At 43.3% G+C, this 15,370-nt stretch overlaps 2 protein-coding genes and 1 long non-coding RNA gene across 4 annotated transcripts in view; 2 read left to right on the forward strand and 1 right to left on the reverse strand.

Annotated features, from left to right (window-relative positions):
- The window catches only part of gnb5b (guanine nucleotide binding protein (G protein), beta 5b), a 91,957-nt gene that overhangs the window by 58,698 nt on the left and 17,889 nt on the right, over positions 1-15,370 (reverse strand). The window lies entirely within an intron of this gene.
- Positions 1-15,370, forward strand: part of LOC130562398 (uncharacterized) — a 34,542-nt gene that overhangs the window by 15,116 nt on the left and 4,056 nt on the right. The window lies entirely within an intron of this gene.
- Positions 1-15,370, forward strand: part of LOC130562401 (uncharacterized) — a 36,652-nt gene that overhangs the window by 193 nt on the left and 21,089 nt on the right. The window lies entirely within an intron of this gene.

Here is a 15,370-nt window from a genome sequence, read left to right on the forward strand (position 1 = left end):
CAAGTGATCGATAAGCATTAGCATGGTCCGTCATGATAATGTATAAATCGCTGTGCAGGTGCTTGTGTGGGAATTGCAGTAAAATGACTACAGAGTGAGAGAATAAATGCTGCATGGAGGTCGAGCAGATATAATTTAGCATTACTACAGTTATACTACGCTTTCAACGTTGTTCTATCATGTACTATCACACTTAGTTTACGTATTGTTTACGATAAGCCCGACAGCATGTGAGGGCAGCGTCAATAAATACAGTTAGACGCTGTACTTCTATTGTTAGCAACATTACCAATATAGCGCGATAACAAGCACATTAAGAGTGGCAATTTTGAAAGACTAATCAGCAACAATATGATGTGTGATACTGCTTCTGCTGGATATGAGGACTGGGCACGAAGTGTTGGTATTGCTCCCGGTTTCAGTAGCGGGGTAAAGTTAGTTTTGTTTTCGATATTCCCGACACATTCAGCGATTAAACGCCAATACCTCCACAACGACTTGCCCTTCTAATATATTAATAATATTACCGCTAATAGGACAAGGCTGATAATGTTTCACAACCTTCTTTTATATTGTTTTCGCTCGATATGACAAACACTGCCCCGCTAAAGCCGTCGCAATGTGCATTTAGCCGGGAGACCTCGATCTTTGCGGAGCTGTGAGTAAGGGACCGTAGGAAAAGTGCAAGTTTTCTTCGTTTAGTATCTAGCCCGGTGGGTATTTTTAATAGCTTTTTTGTTACAGGGTATAAAGACATGAGACCTGTGTCGTTCTGTAGAGGGGGACAGTAGGCATATTTCACAACCTTTCTTTTTACCCCTACTGGTGGAAAAGGGAACTGCACGTCCAAAATTGACCTTTTTGTAATAACTTTGTCCAAGAGGTAGACGGATCCATACAACCTGGGTCATTCAACAGAGGGGGGCAGTGGGCAACTTTCACAACTTTCTTTTTACCCCTACTGGTGGATAAAGGGAATTACACGTCCAAAAATAACCTTCTTTTTGTAATAGCTTTGTCCAGCAGGTAGACAGACCTATACAACCAGGGTCATTCAACAGAGGGGGACAGTGGCCATCTTTCACAACCTCTCTTTTTACCCCTACTGGTGGAAAGGGAATTGCAGTCCAAAAATAACTTTCTTTTTGTAATAGCTTTGTCCAACAGGTAGACAGACCTATACAACCAGGGTCATTCAACTAGAGGGGGACAGTGGGCATCTTTCACAACCTCTCTTTTACCCCTACTGGTGGAAAGGGAATTGCACGGTCCAAAAATAACTTTCTTTTTGTAATAGCTTTGTCCAACAGTGTAAAGAGCATGAACACAGTGTCGTTCTGTAGAGGGGGACAGTAGGCATTTTACAACCTCTTTTTACCCCTACTGGTGGAAAAGGGAATTGCACGTCCAAAAATAACTTTCTTTTTGTAATAGCTTTGTCCAGCAGGTAGACAGACCTATACAACCAGGGTCATTCAACAGAGGGGGACAGTGGCATACTTTCACAACCTTTCTTTTTACCCCTACTGGTGGAAAGGGAATTGCACGTCCAAAAATAACTTTCTTTGTAATAGCTTTGTCCAACAGGTAGACAGATCCATACAACCTGGGTCATTCAACAGAGGGGGGACGTAGGGCCATCTTCACAGACTTTCTCTTTTACCCCCTACTGGTGGAAAAGGGGAACTGCACGTTCAAAATGAACTTTTTTTGTAATAGCTTTGGTCCAGCAGGTAGACAGATCCATACAAACCGGGTCATTCAATAGAGGGGGACAGTGGCAATCTTTCACAACTTTCTTTTTACCCCTACTGGTGGAAAGGGAATTGCACGTCCAAAAATAACTCTTTTTGTAATAGCTTTGTCCAGCAGGTAGACAGACCATACAACCAGGTCATTCAATAGAGGGGGACTAGGGCACTATTTCACAACCTTTCTTTGTACCCCTACTGGTGGAAAAGGGAATTGCAGTCCAAAATAACCTTTTTTTGTAATAGCTTTGTCCAGCAGGTAGACGGATCCATAAACCGGGTCATTCAAGAGGGGGCAGTGGGCCATCTTTCACAAGCTTTCTTTTTACCCCTACTGGTGGAAAAGGGAATTAGCAGTCCAAAAATAACTTCTTTTTGTAATAGCTTTGTCCAGCAGGTAGACAGATCCATACAACCAGGTCATTCAACTAGAGGGGGACAGTGGGCATCTTTCACAAGCTTCTTTTTACCCCTACTGGTGGATAAGGGAATGCCGTTCCAAAATATACTATCTCTTTTTGTATAGCTTTGTCTACAGGTGACGGATCATCACCAGGGTCATTCAACAGAGGGGGAACAGTGGGAGTTTCAAAGGTTTAGGTTCCTTATGCTTCTTACTTATAAGTCACTCCCTTATAAATTAACTGATCTGTTTTTAATGTCTTTGTCCATGCAGGTACGAAGCTTCTTCCAGTGCTACTTTCAATCTAGCCATTTCTACAGTTCTACACTTTTCTCTTTCCTTTTGGAAAAGAGGTATTGCATGTTCCTTAGCCTTCTTGTTGTCTTGTTCTTTGTAACAGCCCGATCCTATGATTTCTGGCACTCCCTTTACTTTCTCTCTCTGTTTGAAATTGCACTGTTACTCAAAGTAGTCTACGTTCCTTCTACTTTTGTAATACTTTTCCACAGGTGCACTCTTCGCTCCTCTTCTCTGCTCTTTCTTTCCCCCTCTGTTACCTGCTGATTTTTCACTTGCTTCTTTTACTGTTTACCCACTGTGGAAAAGGGAACTGCACGTCCAAAATTGAATTTTTGTAATAGCTTTGTCCAAGAGGTAGACGGATCCATACAACCTGGGTCATTCAACAGAGGGGGGCAGTGGGCAACTTTCACAAGCTTTCTTTTTACCCCTACTGGTGGATAAGGGAATTACACGTCCAAAAATAACGTTCTTTTTGTAATAGCTTTGTCCAGCAGGTAGACAGATCCATACAACCAGGGTCATTCAACAGAGGGGGACAGTGGGCATCTTTCACAGCCTTTCTTTTTACCCCTACTGGTGGAAAAGGGAATTGCACGTCCAAAAATAACTTTCTTTTTGTAATAGCTTTGTCCAGCAGGTAGACAGATCCATACAACCTGGGTCATTCAACAGAGGGGGACAGTGGGCATCTTTCACAACCTTTCTTTTTACCCCTACTGGTGATAAGGGAATTGCACGTCCAAAATAACTTTCTTTTTGTAATAGCTTTGTCCAGCAGGTAGACGAGACCATACAACCTGGGTCATTCAATAGAGGGGGCAGTGGGCAATCTTTCACAACTTTCTTTTTACCCCTACTGGTGGATAAGGGAATTGCACGTCCAAAAATAACTTCTTTTTGTAATAGCTTTGTCCAGCAGGTAGACAGATCCATACAACCGGGTCATTCAATAGAGGGGGACAGTGGGCATCTTTCACAGCCTTCTTTTTACCCCTACTGGTGGAAAGGAATTGCACGTCCAAAAATAACTTTCTTTTTGTAATAGCTTTGTCCAGCAGGTAGACAGACCTATACAACCAGGGTCATTCAAAGAGGGGGACAGTGGGCATCTTTCACAACCTCTCTTTTACCCCTACTGGTGGAAAAGGGAATTGCACGTCCAAAATAACTTTCTTTTTGTAATAGCTTTGTCCAGCAGGTAGACAGACTATCAACCAGGTCATTCAATAGAGGGGACAGTGGGCATCTTTCACAACCTCTCTTTTAGCCCTACTGGTGGAAAAGGTGCAAGTCCAAAATAACTTCTTTTTGTAATAGCTTTGTCCAACAGGTAGACAGACCTATCATCCAGGGTCATTCAATAGAGGAGGACAGTGGGCATCTTTCACAACCTCCTTTTACCCCTACTGGTGGAAAAGGGAATTGCAGTCCAAATAACTTCTTTTTGTAATAGCTTTGTCGCAAGCTGTTTTTTATATTTTAAGAACTTCCCAGATAACAAAATCACCTTCATGGTGCTCAGTGTTTGCTTGAGTTGGTCTTGCAGTGCCTCTTGACTTTGCCCACTCTCCCTATGAACTGACTGGTTTTATGTTCTGTCTATGTTGGACAAAGCTATTACAAAAAGAAAGTTATATTTTGGACGTGCAATTCCCTTTCCACCAGTAGGGGTAAAAAGAGAGGTTGTGAAAGATGCCCACTGTCCCCCTCTATTGAATGACCCTGGTTGTATAGTCTGTCTACCTGCTGGACAAAGCTATTACAAAAAGAAAGTTATATTTTGGACGTGCAATTCCCTTATCCACCAGTAGGGGTAAAAAGAAAGCTTGTGAAAGTTGCCCACTGACCCCCTCTATCGAAATACCCAGGTTGTATGGATCCGTCTACCTGCTGGACAAAGCTATTACAAAAAGAAAGTTATTTTTGGACGTGCAGTTCTCTTTTCCACCAGTAGGGGTAAAAAGAAAGGCTGTGAAAGATGCCCACTGTCCCCCTCTGTTGAATGACCCTGGTTGTATGGATCTGTCTACCTGCTGGACAAAGCTATTACAAAAAGAACGTTATTTTTGGACGTGTAATTCCCTTATCCACCAGTAGGGGTAAAAAGAAAGCTTGTGAAAGTTGCCCACTGCCCCCCTCTGTTGAATGACCCAGGTTGTATGGATCCGTCTACCTCTTGGACAAAGTTATTACAAAAAGGTCAATTTTGGACGTGCAGTTCCCTTTTCCACCAGTAGGGGTAAAAAGAAAGGTTGTGAAATATGCCTACTGTCCCCTTCTACAGAACGACACAGGTCTCATGTCTTTATACCCTGTAACAAAAAAGCTATTAAAAATACCCACCGGGCTAGATACTAAACGAAGAAAACTTGCACTTTTCCTACGGTCCCTTACTCACAGCTCCGCAAAGAGCGAGGTTTCCCGGCTAAATGCACATTGCGACGGCTTTAGCGGGGCAGTGTTTGTCATATCGAGCGAAAACAATATAAAAGAAGGTTGTGAAACATTATCAGCCTTGTCCTATTAGCGGTAATATTATTAATATATTAGAAGGGCAAGTCGTTGTGGAGGTATTGGCGTTTAATCGCTGAATGTGTCGGGAATATCGAAAACAAAACTAACTTTACCCCGCTGTTTCAGTAGCAACCTCGTTGAAAGTCCAGCGTTGTACTGGCCCTCATTCGTGAAGCAGTCCGGCGTGAAATGATTGGCGGAAACGTGAAATACTTTACCGATTCTCAGTGGGACATTGCCTTCATAAATGAAATTTAACCATGCTGTTCTCTATAACTCAGCTTGCAGGAGTCTATGGAGACAGTTATGCTGGTTGGTACATCCTAATACAGAACAACTGTAGTGCCTTCGTGGCGTAGACATTAGGCTTGTTCGATCTGATGCGGCGCCGAAGATCCGACAGGCGGATGACATCAAAGTACCGCGAGAGCGATTCGAAAAAAGATAAAAAGTTTGCTTTCGAATTGGTCTCGCGGTACTTTGATGTCATCCGCCTGTCGGATCTTGCGGTGCCACATCAAATCGAACAAGCCTATTGTGTAGCTCCAGTGACGATCTAACAATAGTGACTGTTGTACTTCCCACATGGGGCTGTGTCTAAGCAAATAGGGCAGATCGTCACAACTGCTGGGCGGGCTTTACCGTTGAGTGACGACATTAACGGCAGAATTCAAATCTTTGCTTTTACCAACAGGGTTTTTGAATTACGCAAATTATTAAAAAAGGAGTGAGCACATTTTTTACTGTTTAGACTGCTTGTTTACAGACACTGTGGACACGTATTCATGTTTTAACACATTATAAAAGTGAATTTTGCTAAATATGTGCCATTTAAAGAAAGTCCAGAGTCAAGAGCCCAACTAAATCAAACACTGATCACAATAATGGTGATTTGTTGAAATTTCAACGTTTCTTCAACATTAATTGCCGGTGCAAAAGTGATATTGATTCAATGCAGTTAACATTGACAAAACAACTATTTTTTAACATTGATTCTGTTAACATGTTAAGTTCCCCTTTGTATAATGCACTTTGGTACGGTGTGCTTCTACACCATGCACTACGGTACAGGGTACTGGGCAAGCGCATGCGCCAGAAAAGACATGACAGGGTTTTTGGGGGAGAAACTGTTTATGCTAGGTTTGTTGTTTTGCACCAAGCTGTAACGTTTACAAGCAAAAAAGTGTGTTAACAGAAACAAACGTTGTGTTTATTGTTAGTAACATGGTAGCAGAGGATGGCTGCTAGTTATAAACTTCCGCCGAAGTTTGATGAAGCCAGGCCATACGAGTGTTGGAAAAATGAAGTTAATATCTGGACGTAGGTTACCGATCTCGACAAAAAGAAACAAGCCCTTGCTGTTGCTTTGGGGCTTGAAGGGAGAGCCCGAGAGACGGCGATGGAATTACCGGCAGAGGATTTGGACAGTAATGACGGTATGGCAACGCTATTGGCAAAGCTAGACAACGTGTTCCTAAAAGAGGAAAAGATCACGCATATGAAGCGTATTCTTATTTTGATGGCATAACGAAGAATAGTTCAGTTTCTATGGCGGACTACATAGTTGACTTTGAGCAGAGATACAACCGGATGAAAAAGTACAAGAAAACAAAGCCAAAGCCTGCTGTTGGATTACCTTTAGTTTCAGAATACAACGAGACAGTGGCGATGGCTCTACATGAGTTAGAACCTGGTGTATGGTATCTTCACATCATTGACCATTTCACACGTTTCAGCGCTGGAAACATTGTGAGAACAAAAAAGTCATCTGAGATTGTCAACTCTATCATTCCCTCGTGGATTAGTGTCCATTGCGCCCCCCCAGAGGCTGTACAGTGACAATGGAGGCGAGTTCAATAACGCAGAGATCAGAGACATGGCAGAAAACTTTAACATTGAGACACGAACAACAGCAGGATACAGTCCTTGGAGCAATGGACTACTTGAGAGACACAATCAAACACTCACCGAGATCATCCAGAAGGTCAAAAGAGAAAATGGATGTGACTGGCACACTGCCCTTGATTGGGCCCTCATGGCTAAGAACAGTATGTTGAATGTTCATGGATACAGTCCATATCAGCTAGTGTTTGGATAGAATCCTAATCTTCCTTCTGTTTTGATTGATAAAATACCTGCTCTGGAAGGTACTACTGTGAGTGCTAGAACAGGAAAACACATCTCAGCTTTACATGCTTCTAGGAAAGCATTTACAGAGGCAGAGTGCTCTGAGCACATTCAAAAGCATTCTAAAGTCTGCATTTCATGTCAGATGTGAGGAACATGAACATTTTTGCTATGTGGGAATGGACTTTGCTACTATCAGCGCCGGCGCTATGGTGGGGCATTCGAGGGCCGTGCCCCCCCCCTAGCAGTCATTGATGCCCCTCCTTCCACAGGCCATGGCGTGGCCTAAAAATATCCCTTTTAGTTATTCTTTTAATATTTAAGTAGGCCCTACTTAATGGTTTTCTGGAAGTGCATAAACTGTTGAGAGGTGGATAAACTATTTCTGACATGTGTTGCGGGAATATGGGCATTGTCCCTTTAAGAAGCATGAGGTTTGTAGTCCTAGCCGTACTGAATGATGGGAAAAGTAGTGCGGGTGCGGGGTATTCACGTATGTGAGAGAAAAGTAGCAGACGGAGAAAAGGAGAGTAAGCTGCTTTAGAGGTTTTGTTGTTTTCTTTATAAGTTCGTGAAACCACCCGAGAGTTCAAGTGATTGTCAAATGGTATAGTGATGGTTGGAGCTTTCGCTGATGAGATTAAACAACTTGCTTCGTAATTACTTTGTCGGCTCATCATTGTGAGAAATGGACCAGAGCAAACTGTTACAGCTAACATTATCCGCGATCGGAGAGGCTGATTAACAAAAAGGTAATACATGTCAGAGATGGGTTAACTGCATTTATTTGCGTTTAGCCTCCACTACAGCCCTCCGCTGTGTGTGACTGTGCTGGAGTAGAGAGAGGGCATAACTTTACCCCACCCCTTTCTGCCTTTTATTATCGTCTTCGTGTGTGTGACTGAGTAAACTGTGTGCATAGGGCTACCACATAGCCTCGACTAAGTGACATGATATGGAAATTAACAACAACAAGAATAAACGAAATTAGCAAATAATAATAAAAAAAACGTGTTTAGTTTTTTATAGCATTTCTGCTGTGTTGGACTTGACTATGATGTTCGCCACTGCGTCAAAATATTTCTCAAATGGCAGTGCCCCCCCAATGCCCCTCCAGTAGATCTGCTCTGGGTCGCAAGACAAACCAGGCCAGACATTATGTTTGATGCATGCAGCTTGGCGTCAACTATAAAAACTGCTACAGTCCAGTCTATCCATGAGACAAATAAGGTCATCAGAAAACTTAAATTGGAAAAAGTGACACTGAGGTTTCAACATTTGGGACACAATGATGCTCTGAACTTTATGGTTTTCAGTTATGCTTCTCTTGGAAATCTCTCTGATGGGGGTACTCAGGGGGGGACATTAATCTGTCTTATTGGAGAGGGAGGAAAGTTTTCCCCTCTCTGTTGGCAATCTAAACGTATCAGACGTGTGGTGAGGAGTACTCTGGCAGGCGAAACCTTGGCCCTGTCAGATGGAAATGCTGAGCTGAATGCTCCTCCCTTGGTCTGTTACGGACAACCACTCTTTGTTTGAGTCACTTAAGTCTACAAAACAGGTGACTGAGAAACAACTTCGACTGGAAATAAGCAGCATTAAAGAGCTCATACAGAGTAAAAGGATTAAGAAAGTACTCTGGTCGGACACAAAACCTCAGATTGCTCACTGTCTTACCAAAAAGGGAGCGTCTTACCTGGGGCTATTGAAAGTACTTAGTGAAGGGCTGTGGTGCTATTAAATAGCACTGTGAAATATAAAAAGTTTGTACACATTCAAGTACATATGTAACAACTGTTTTGTTGTGATAATTGTTGCTTTTGTTATGCACATGTTATTTATAATTTTCTTTGTTTAAAGGATTAGGAGATTGTTAACATGTTAAGTTCCTCTTTATATAATGCACTTTGGTACGGTGTGCTTCTACACCATGCACTACGGTACAGGGTACTGGGCAAGCGCATGCGCCAGAAAAGACATGACGGGTGTTTTGGGGGAGAAACTGTTTATGCTAGGTTTGTTGTTTTGCACCAAGCTGTAACGTTTACACGCAATAAAGTGTGTTAACCGAAATAAACGTTGTGTTTATTGGAAGTAACAGATTCAATGGTTGCTTGCTATCTGGGTTACTAATGGAAACTTGACTTGACCTGCGTAAAAACTAAAATAGTTTAGTGCAACGGGTTTCCACGCAAATTTCTAGTAAAGTCAACAATTTGGGTTAAGAGTGCACGATCAAGTCACCACTTCAGTTGAGGGGCCACACACATGATGAAGTCCTGATAAGCAAATGATTAGTTAATAATAAGTACTATATTTGGATGTCAACAGAATTCATGTGCTATGTGCAGTGTTTATCCAATTTTGGGATCTGTGCCTACAGGCTACTATGACATAATCATGCTTGATAACTCGGATCATGATTACTGAAAAACATTATTTCTTACAATAATTGATATTCTGATCTAACCTTTAATAATGCATTAGGTAATGTACTTTTTTGTATATTCCTTTAACCAACAGGGCACGTTAAAACCGCCAACACTTATTTTGTCACTGTATCACGCCGCGATCTTCTCAAACTCTTCTAAACTCCTCTAAACTCTAGGGTCATGATTATTATTAGTCATCAACTATGTTTTTGTTATATTGTTTTATGTGCAGGGCTAGTTGAAGCAGGCTACACTAATCACTTTTCTTAACGGTCGGTGAATATAGGCTAAACTGCAATGACAGAATTAGGAGAAAATAAATACATGTTTGAAATAAATGAATAAAATGACACACTTTTAGTCAATGATTAGGAGACTTGGATACTTTATTAATTATATCATGATCATTCGTAATAAATCCTAATTCATGATGATGTACCCATCTTAGTTAATGTTTTAATTAAGATGTTGTTCTTTCATGAAGTCATGAATGGAAGACTTTGAACTAAGGTTACTTCCTGATAATGCATGAGGTATTAATGTGTCAAGTAATGTTTAGTCCAAGCATTAACGTATGCCGGAATTCATGATCATTCATGTACCCTTACCGTAAAGTGTTACCAATATTCCTAACACAGATTTAACTGTTTTGACATAATTTACTTGATCTTAGAATGAACGTAAACCAGTTCAATAACGACTGGATATACGTTTTTGCAACACAGAGAATATTAGACCATGAATGTATGTACTAGTTCATTCAATCTCTTTTAATTTAAATGACTCGTTCAGTGGGCGTATTCATTAGGTACATTCAACCAATGAAACACTCTGACAGGGCTCACACTGAAGCGCTATTGGCTCTTTGCATGAAGAACAGAGCTGCACTCTTTGCTTGAGAATATCTTACAAAAATACATATTATAGAAACTGTCTTAAATTTCTTCAATCATTCAAGCATGTTACATTCTTTCTTTGATCTTTAGCATGTCATTCAATCTTTTAATGTACAATATGACTTACTTCATCACTTCGCTAATCGGCAGGGCCGGACTTAAGAGGATGGGGGCCCCTGGGCTTGAGTTGTTTTCGGGGCCCCCCCGTACTATTTAAAATCATGTGTTTGTTAGCATTAGTAAATGTTTTTTTTCTCCAATGACTAACAATGACACGTGTTCATTGGTTTACACGTTTATAATGCTTGTTTTGACAGTGGGAGCCACAAGTGGTGCATTTATAGCGTGTAGGAAGTTTCAAACATACTTAAATGTAAAATCCAATCAACATTACAATATCAAGGGGACTAATATAGTTTTTGACATAATCATACAGCCCTACCATTATGTATTTTAAAATTAAATTTATTGATCCATAATAAGAAAACTACTAAAAAGTAACAAATGTGTGTGTTTTGCCTGTATTTCTGGAGGATCTTGAGAGATTATACGTCTCGGATCTAAAATTTGGGAACACCTGCATTAACATGAAACCAACAATGAGCAATACAGTTGTCAGCATTTATTAATCTTGTTTATTGTTAGTTAATGCCAAATACAATTGTTCATGTTAGTTCATGGTGCATGTTCAATGTTTTTAAAAATATTAGTAAATACTGAAAATAAAGATGAACAAATGCAGACATGTAATCTAATGCTTAACTAATGTTAACAAATGCAACAGTGTAAAGTGTTAAAAATATATTAGTATTCTATTGCAATTCCATCAGTAAAGCATATGACAGATCTATGAGTTTGAAATGCACATTAAAATTGTATTCATATAATGAGATGAAACGTCTTATTATGGCTTAAATAGTTTCATAATAATGAGATGGGTCCATAGTTTTGTAAAGTCTAGTTAACTGAGGTTGTGCAGGGCAAATAGGGCACCCCTCTGTTATAAATCGTTTTAATTACTTTATGACTAACATAACATCATTTTAATGTCAAATTCTTAAATGTAAATCTAAGAGACAGTTTAATGCAGCTCACAGGCCATGAATCCATGAATGGTATATCTGCAAGGTATCATCTTAATTTAGCATTTACATTTTGCCAGAGATCTCAACGTCAGAAATGAAATAACTATCTAAACGCAGTTTGTCCCTTCACGCGTCCCGTAGTTCGGTTGTTTTAACTTTGTTTATTAGTTAGCAGAATGTTTTCATTTTTTATTTACATGGATGGATTTAACAGTGTTTGCGTATTATTTACAAGAACCGCTTATGGCCACAGAACGGGAAATATTAGAAATAAACTCTATATTACCTGTTTTTATTCAGAGATGTCTGCAGAACACAACACTTTTCATAACACGTTTTTTGTAAAAGCAAAGAAAGTGTAACAACAACAACAGCTAGTAGACTCTACTGCATCTACCTGTCGATGAAACAATCTGTCGTCTTCAGTGAGCGGACACAGACTGTGAGGCGCGAGCGTCAAATGGAAAACGCGGAGTGGAATCATATAGCGGTGTAATAAGAGAAAGTTTTTCGCGGGGATGTGAATCCTCTCTACTCTACTTCGGCTACCGTTCAACTTCGCCTACCAAAGGCGGGCGCCAGCCACGTCGGTCCGCGAGTTTCAAAGGAGAAATAACTGAAATAAAACCGGAGGGTGGCGGCCTGGCGGGAGATGGTGACAGGTATGCTCTGGATTCTCTGCCTAAAGATCAAGGTGTGGTGCCATGGGTGTAAAGAATCATTATTTCCTAAATGCTGTTCTTTCGCGTTCTTGTCTCTCAGTTTTTGGTTTTCTTTAAGCGCGGCACTGCGATTGCGCTTGTCAGCCATTAGAACAAGCGTCTTAATGAGCAGACAGGTTTCAACTGAGGTAAACATGACGGATAGAATCCACAAATGACCAATCAGGAAACGCCAACATGACTGACGGAACGTTTAGCCAATTAATCGACATCATTCCTTACATAAGGCAGTGTTATTGAACCTTGGTAGGCCAATGCACAAAGTTTAAATGAAAAATAAAATGACTGGCATATAACTAAACAAATCAAATGAACGAGAGCAGGCGGCCCCCTGAAGGGCGGGGCCCCTGGGCTGGAGCCCAGCCAAGGCCAATGGTAAGTCCGGCCTTGCTAATCGGTACAGGACAGCGCTGGTTTATTGTGGCTTAACTGTTACTTTATGTTGCATTTCACGTTATGCAGCAGCTCTCATTAGTGGATAAGTTAACATTATATAAACAACATATAAAATGTTCGTGCTTGCCTTTATAATGAGTTCAGGATGACTCGCCTGAAGTTGCGCTTCAAGTTTGTGGCATTTTTCCGGCGATTGTGAAGGAAAATAAGACACTTAGTAAACCGCGTGGAGACAGAATACATGTCGGGGCTTCCTCTTTACCCAGAGACTTCTCTCTACCGCTTATACGAGATAAGCAGCGCAAACTGATGTCCGCCAGGTCGGACAAGAATATTTTCTTCTCGTTTTTATAAATTGACAAAAATGTCAGTATTTTTTTATTATAGTTTTCATTATCATGCATTCATTTTTATTTTGTTATCGTCTCGTTTTCGACAGTGAAAACGTCTTGGTTACGGATGTAACCTCGGTTCCCTGATGGAGGGAACGAGACGTTGTGTCGAACCGACAGATGGGGTTCGTCCCTGAGAACCAATCGCTTCCGACTTCTTAGAAAAGGCCAATGAAAATTGGCGAATGAAATTTGAATGCCAGACTCCGCCCCCGGAAATCCGGGTATAAAAGGGAGACGGCGTACCTCATTCATTCACCTTAGTTCTGAGGAGCCTGAAACCTCTCACGACTGCTGCAGTGGACAGCACGTGTTGTGGCAAGGAGGACACAATGGAGGTTACATCCGTACATCTCTCGACGTTGTGTCGAACCGACAGATGGGGTTCCTATGGAAAATGCCATAACACTGTGCCCTGTCACAATTTCTAGTGAAGCAACGGTGACTGGCCTGGGCGTGTCAGCCGTGAGTGCTACCGCGAAATTTTAACCTACCAGTGGGTAGGTAGGGGGTCCCAGAGCTTTCTTGAAAGGTGGGAAGGCTCCTGCCTTCGGCCTCACAGGCGGCGGCCTTGTTTCTCTAACAGCGAGAAGCCGCCCGGTACCGTAAGGCCACTGGGTAAGCGCTACTTCCTCAATTGGGGGATGAGCTACAGAGACCACTTCCTACCGCAGGGAGGAGTCTAGTGGAGATACCAGCATGGTCTCACCGATAGGGGAGAGCTCAAGGGAAGAAGTGCGGACTGAAGGAGTTAACCGCGAGGTGGAGGTCCACCTTAGGAGGTCATGGGTTACCAAGGTGGGAACCAGCATGAGGATACATCAGACGGAACCGCCCAACTGGGGGGTTGCAATGTCTGGTAGCACTAGGTCCGGTTAGAGCTATGTTGCGAATAACTCCGGATATAGTGGTCTTAACCACCGCAGGGGGTAGGCCACTCAGGATCTCCTCGTTCCGTCCAGGGGCCAGACATGGAGGTTCCAGAGGTCTAGCCCGTGATGCCATAACGTGCCCTTCCCCTGGGAAAGCAGGTCCTTCGTCAGGGGAATCGGCCAGGGGGGAGCTGTCGTCAAGAGCATTAGCTCCGAGAACCAAGTCCGGTTGGGCCAGTATGGCGCAACTAGTACACTTGATGCTCCTCTTCCCTGACCTTGCACAGGGTCTGTGCAATGAGGCTCACTGGGGGGGAAGACGTACTTCCGCTTGTCCCACGGCCAGCTGTGCACTAGAGCATCCGTGCCGAGGGGGGCCTTGGGCAGGGAGTACCTTAGCGGGCAATGGGTGGTGTCCAGGGAGGCGAAGGGGTCTACCTGAGCCCGCCCGGACTGTACCCGATGAGCTGGCTGCACGGGGGTGGAGTCGCCACTCTCCGCGAGGCGTCAACTGACGAGAGAGCTCATCGGCTGTCTGGTTCAGGTCGCCTGGGATATGTGTGGCTCGCAGGGATCTGCTCACCTGCGGACTCCACAGGAGGAGGCGTCGGGCAAGTCGTGTTTGCTGCCGTAAGCGAACGCCACCCTGGCAGTTAAATACACTACGGCAGTTGTGCTGTCCGACCGGACCAGCACGTGCTTGTTCTGCACGAGAGGTTGTAAGCCTTTCAGTGTGGGTAGCACATCCAACAACTCTAGGCAGTTGATATGCCTGCGCAGGCGGGGGCCCGTCCATCGCCCCGACACTGCGTGCCCGTTGCACACGGCACCCCAACCCTGCAGGAAGGCGTCTGTCGACCCTGACGCGTCTCGACCTGCCCGAGAGGGACCCCACGTCTGTAGAAAGGTCATTGAAGACCAAGGGGTTAGGGTGCGTCGGCAGAAAAGCGTAATCACCATCCGCCTGCTGCCGGTGTGCCACGCTCTCCAGGGAACTTATGCCTGACCCTTATGCCTGACCCTCGAAAGCGAACCGTAGGAACGGGCGATGACGAGGGAGAATTGAGACATGAGAGTAAGCGTCCTTCAGGTCGATTGCCATGAATCCATCTTGACATCTGATAGATGCCAGGATGCGCTTCTGCGTGAGCATCCTGAACGGCAGCTTGAGTAGGTGCCTGTTCAGCGTACGCAGATCTACCGACCCCCGCTCTTTTGGGGACGATGAAGTACGGGCTGTAAAACCCGTTGAACATCTCGGCTAGAGGGACGAGCACGATCGCTTCCTCACCAGAGGGGTGGCGACCTCGGCCCGAAGCACGGGGCCGAAACTTGGGCGGGCGTACGGGGAGTTGGATCGCGTAGCCGAGACGGAACGTATCCCGTAGTCACCGTGATGGTTTGGGAGCTCTTGTCGAGTTGCCGAACAACATCGTGTAGAGGGTGATAGCGGCTGTGATAAACGCCCAGAGAGGGA

The sequence above is a fragment of the Triplophysa rosa genome, linkage group LG12, assembly GCF_024868665.1.
Source record: "Triplophysa rosa linkage group LG12, Trosa_1v2, whole genome shotgun sequence".
Classification (NCBI taxonomy): domain Eukaryota; kingdom Metazoa; phylum Chordata; class Actinopteri; order Cypriniformes; family Nemacheilidae; genus Triplophysa; species Triplophysa rosa.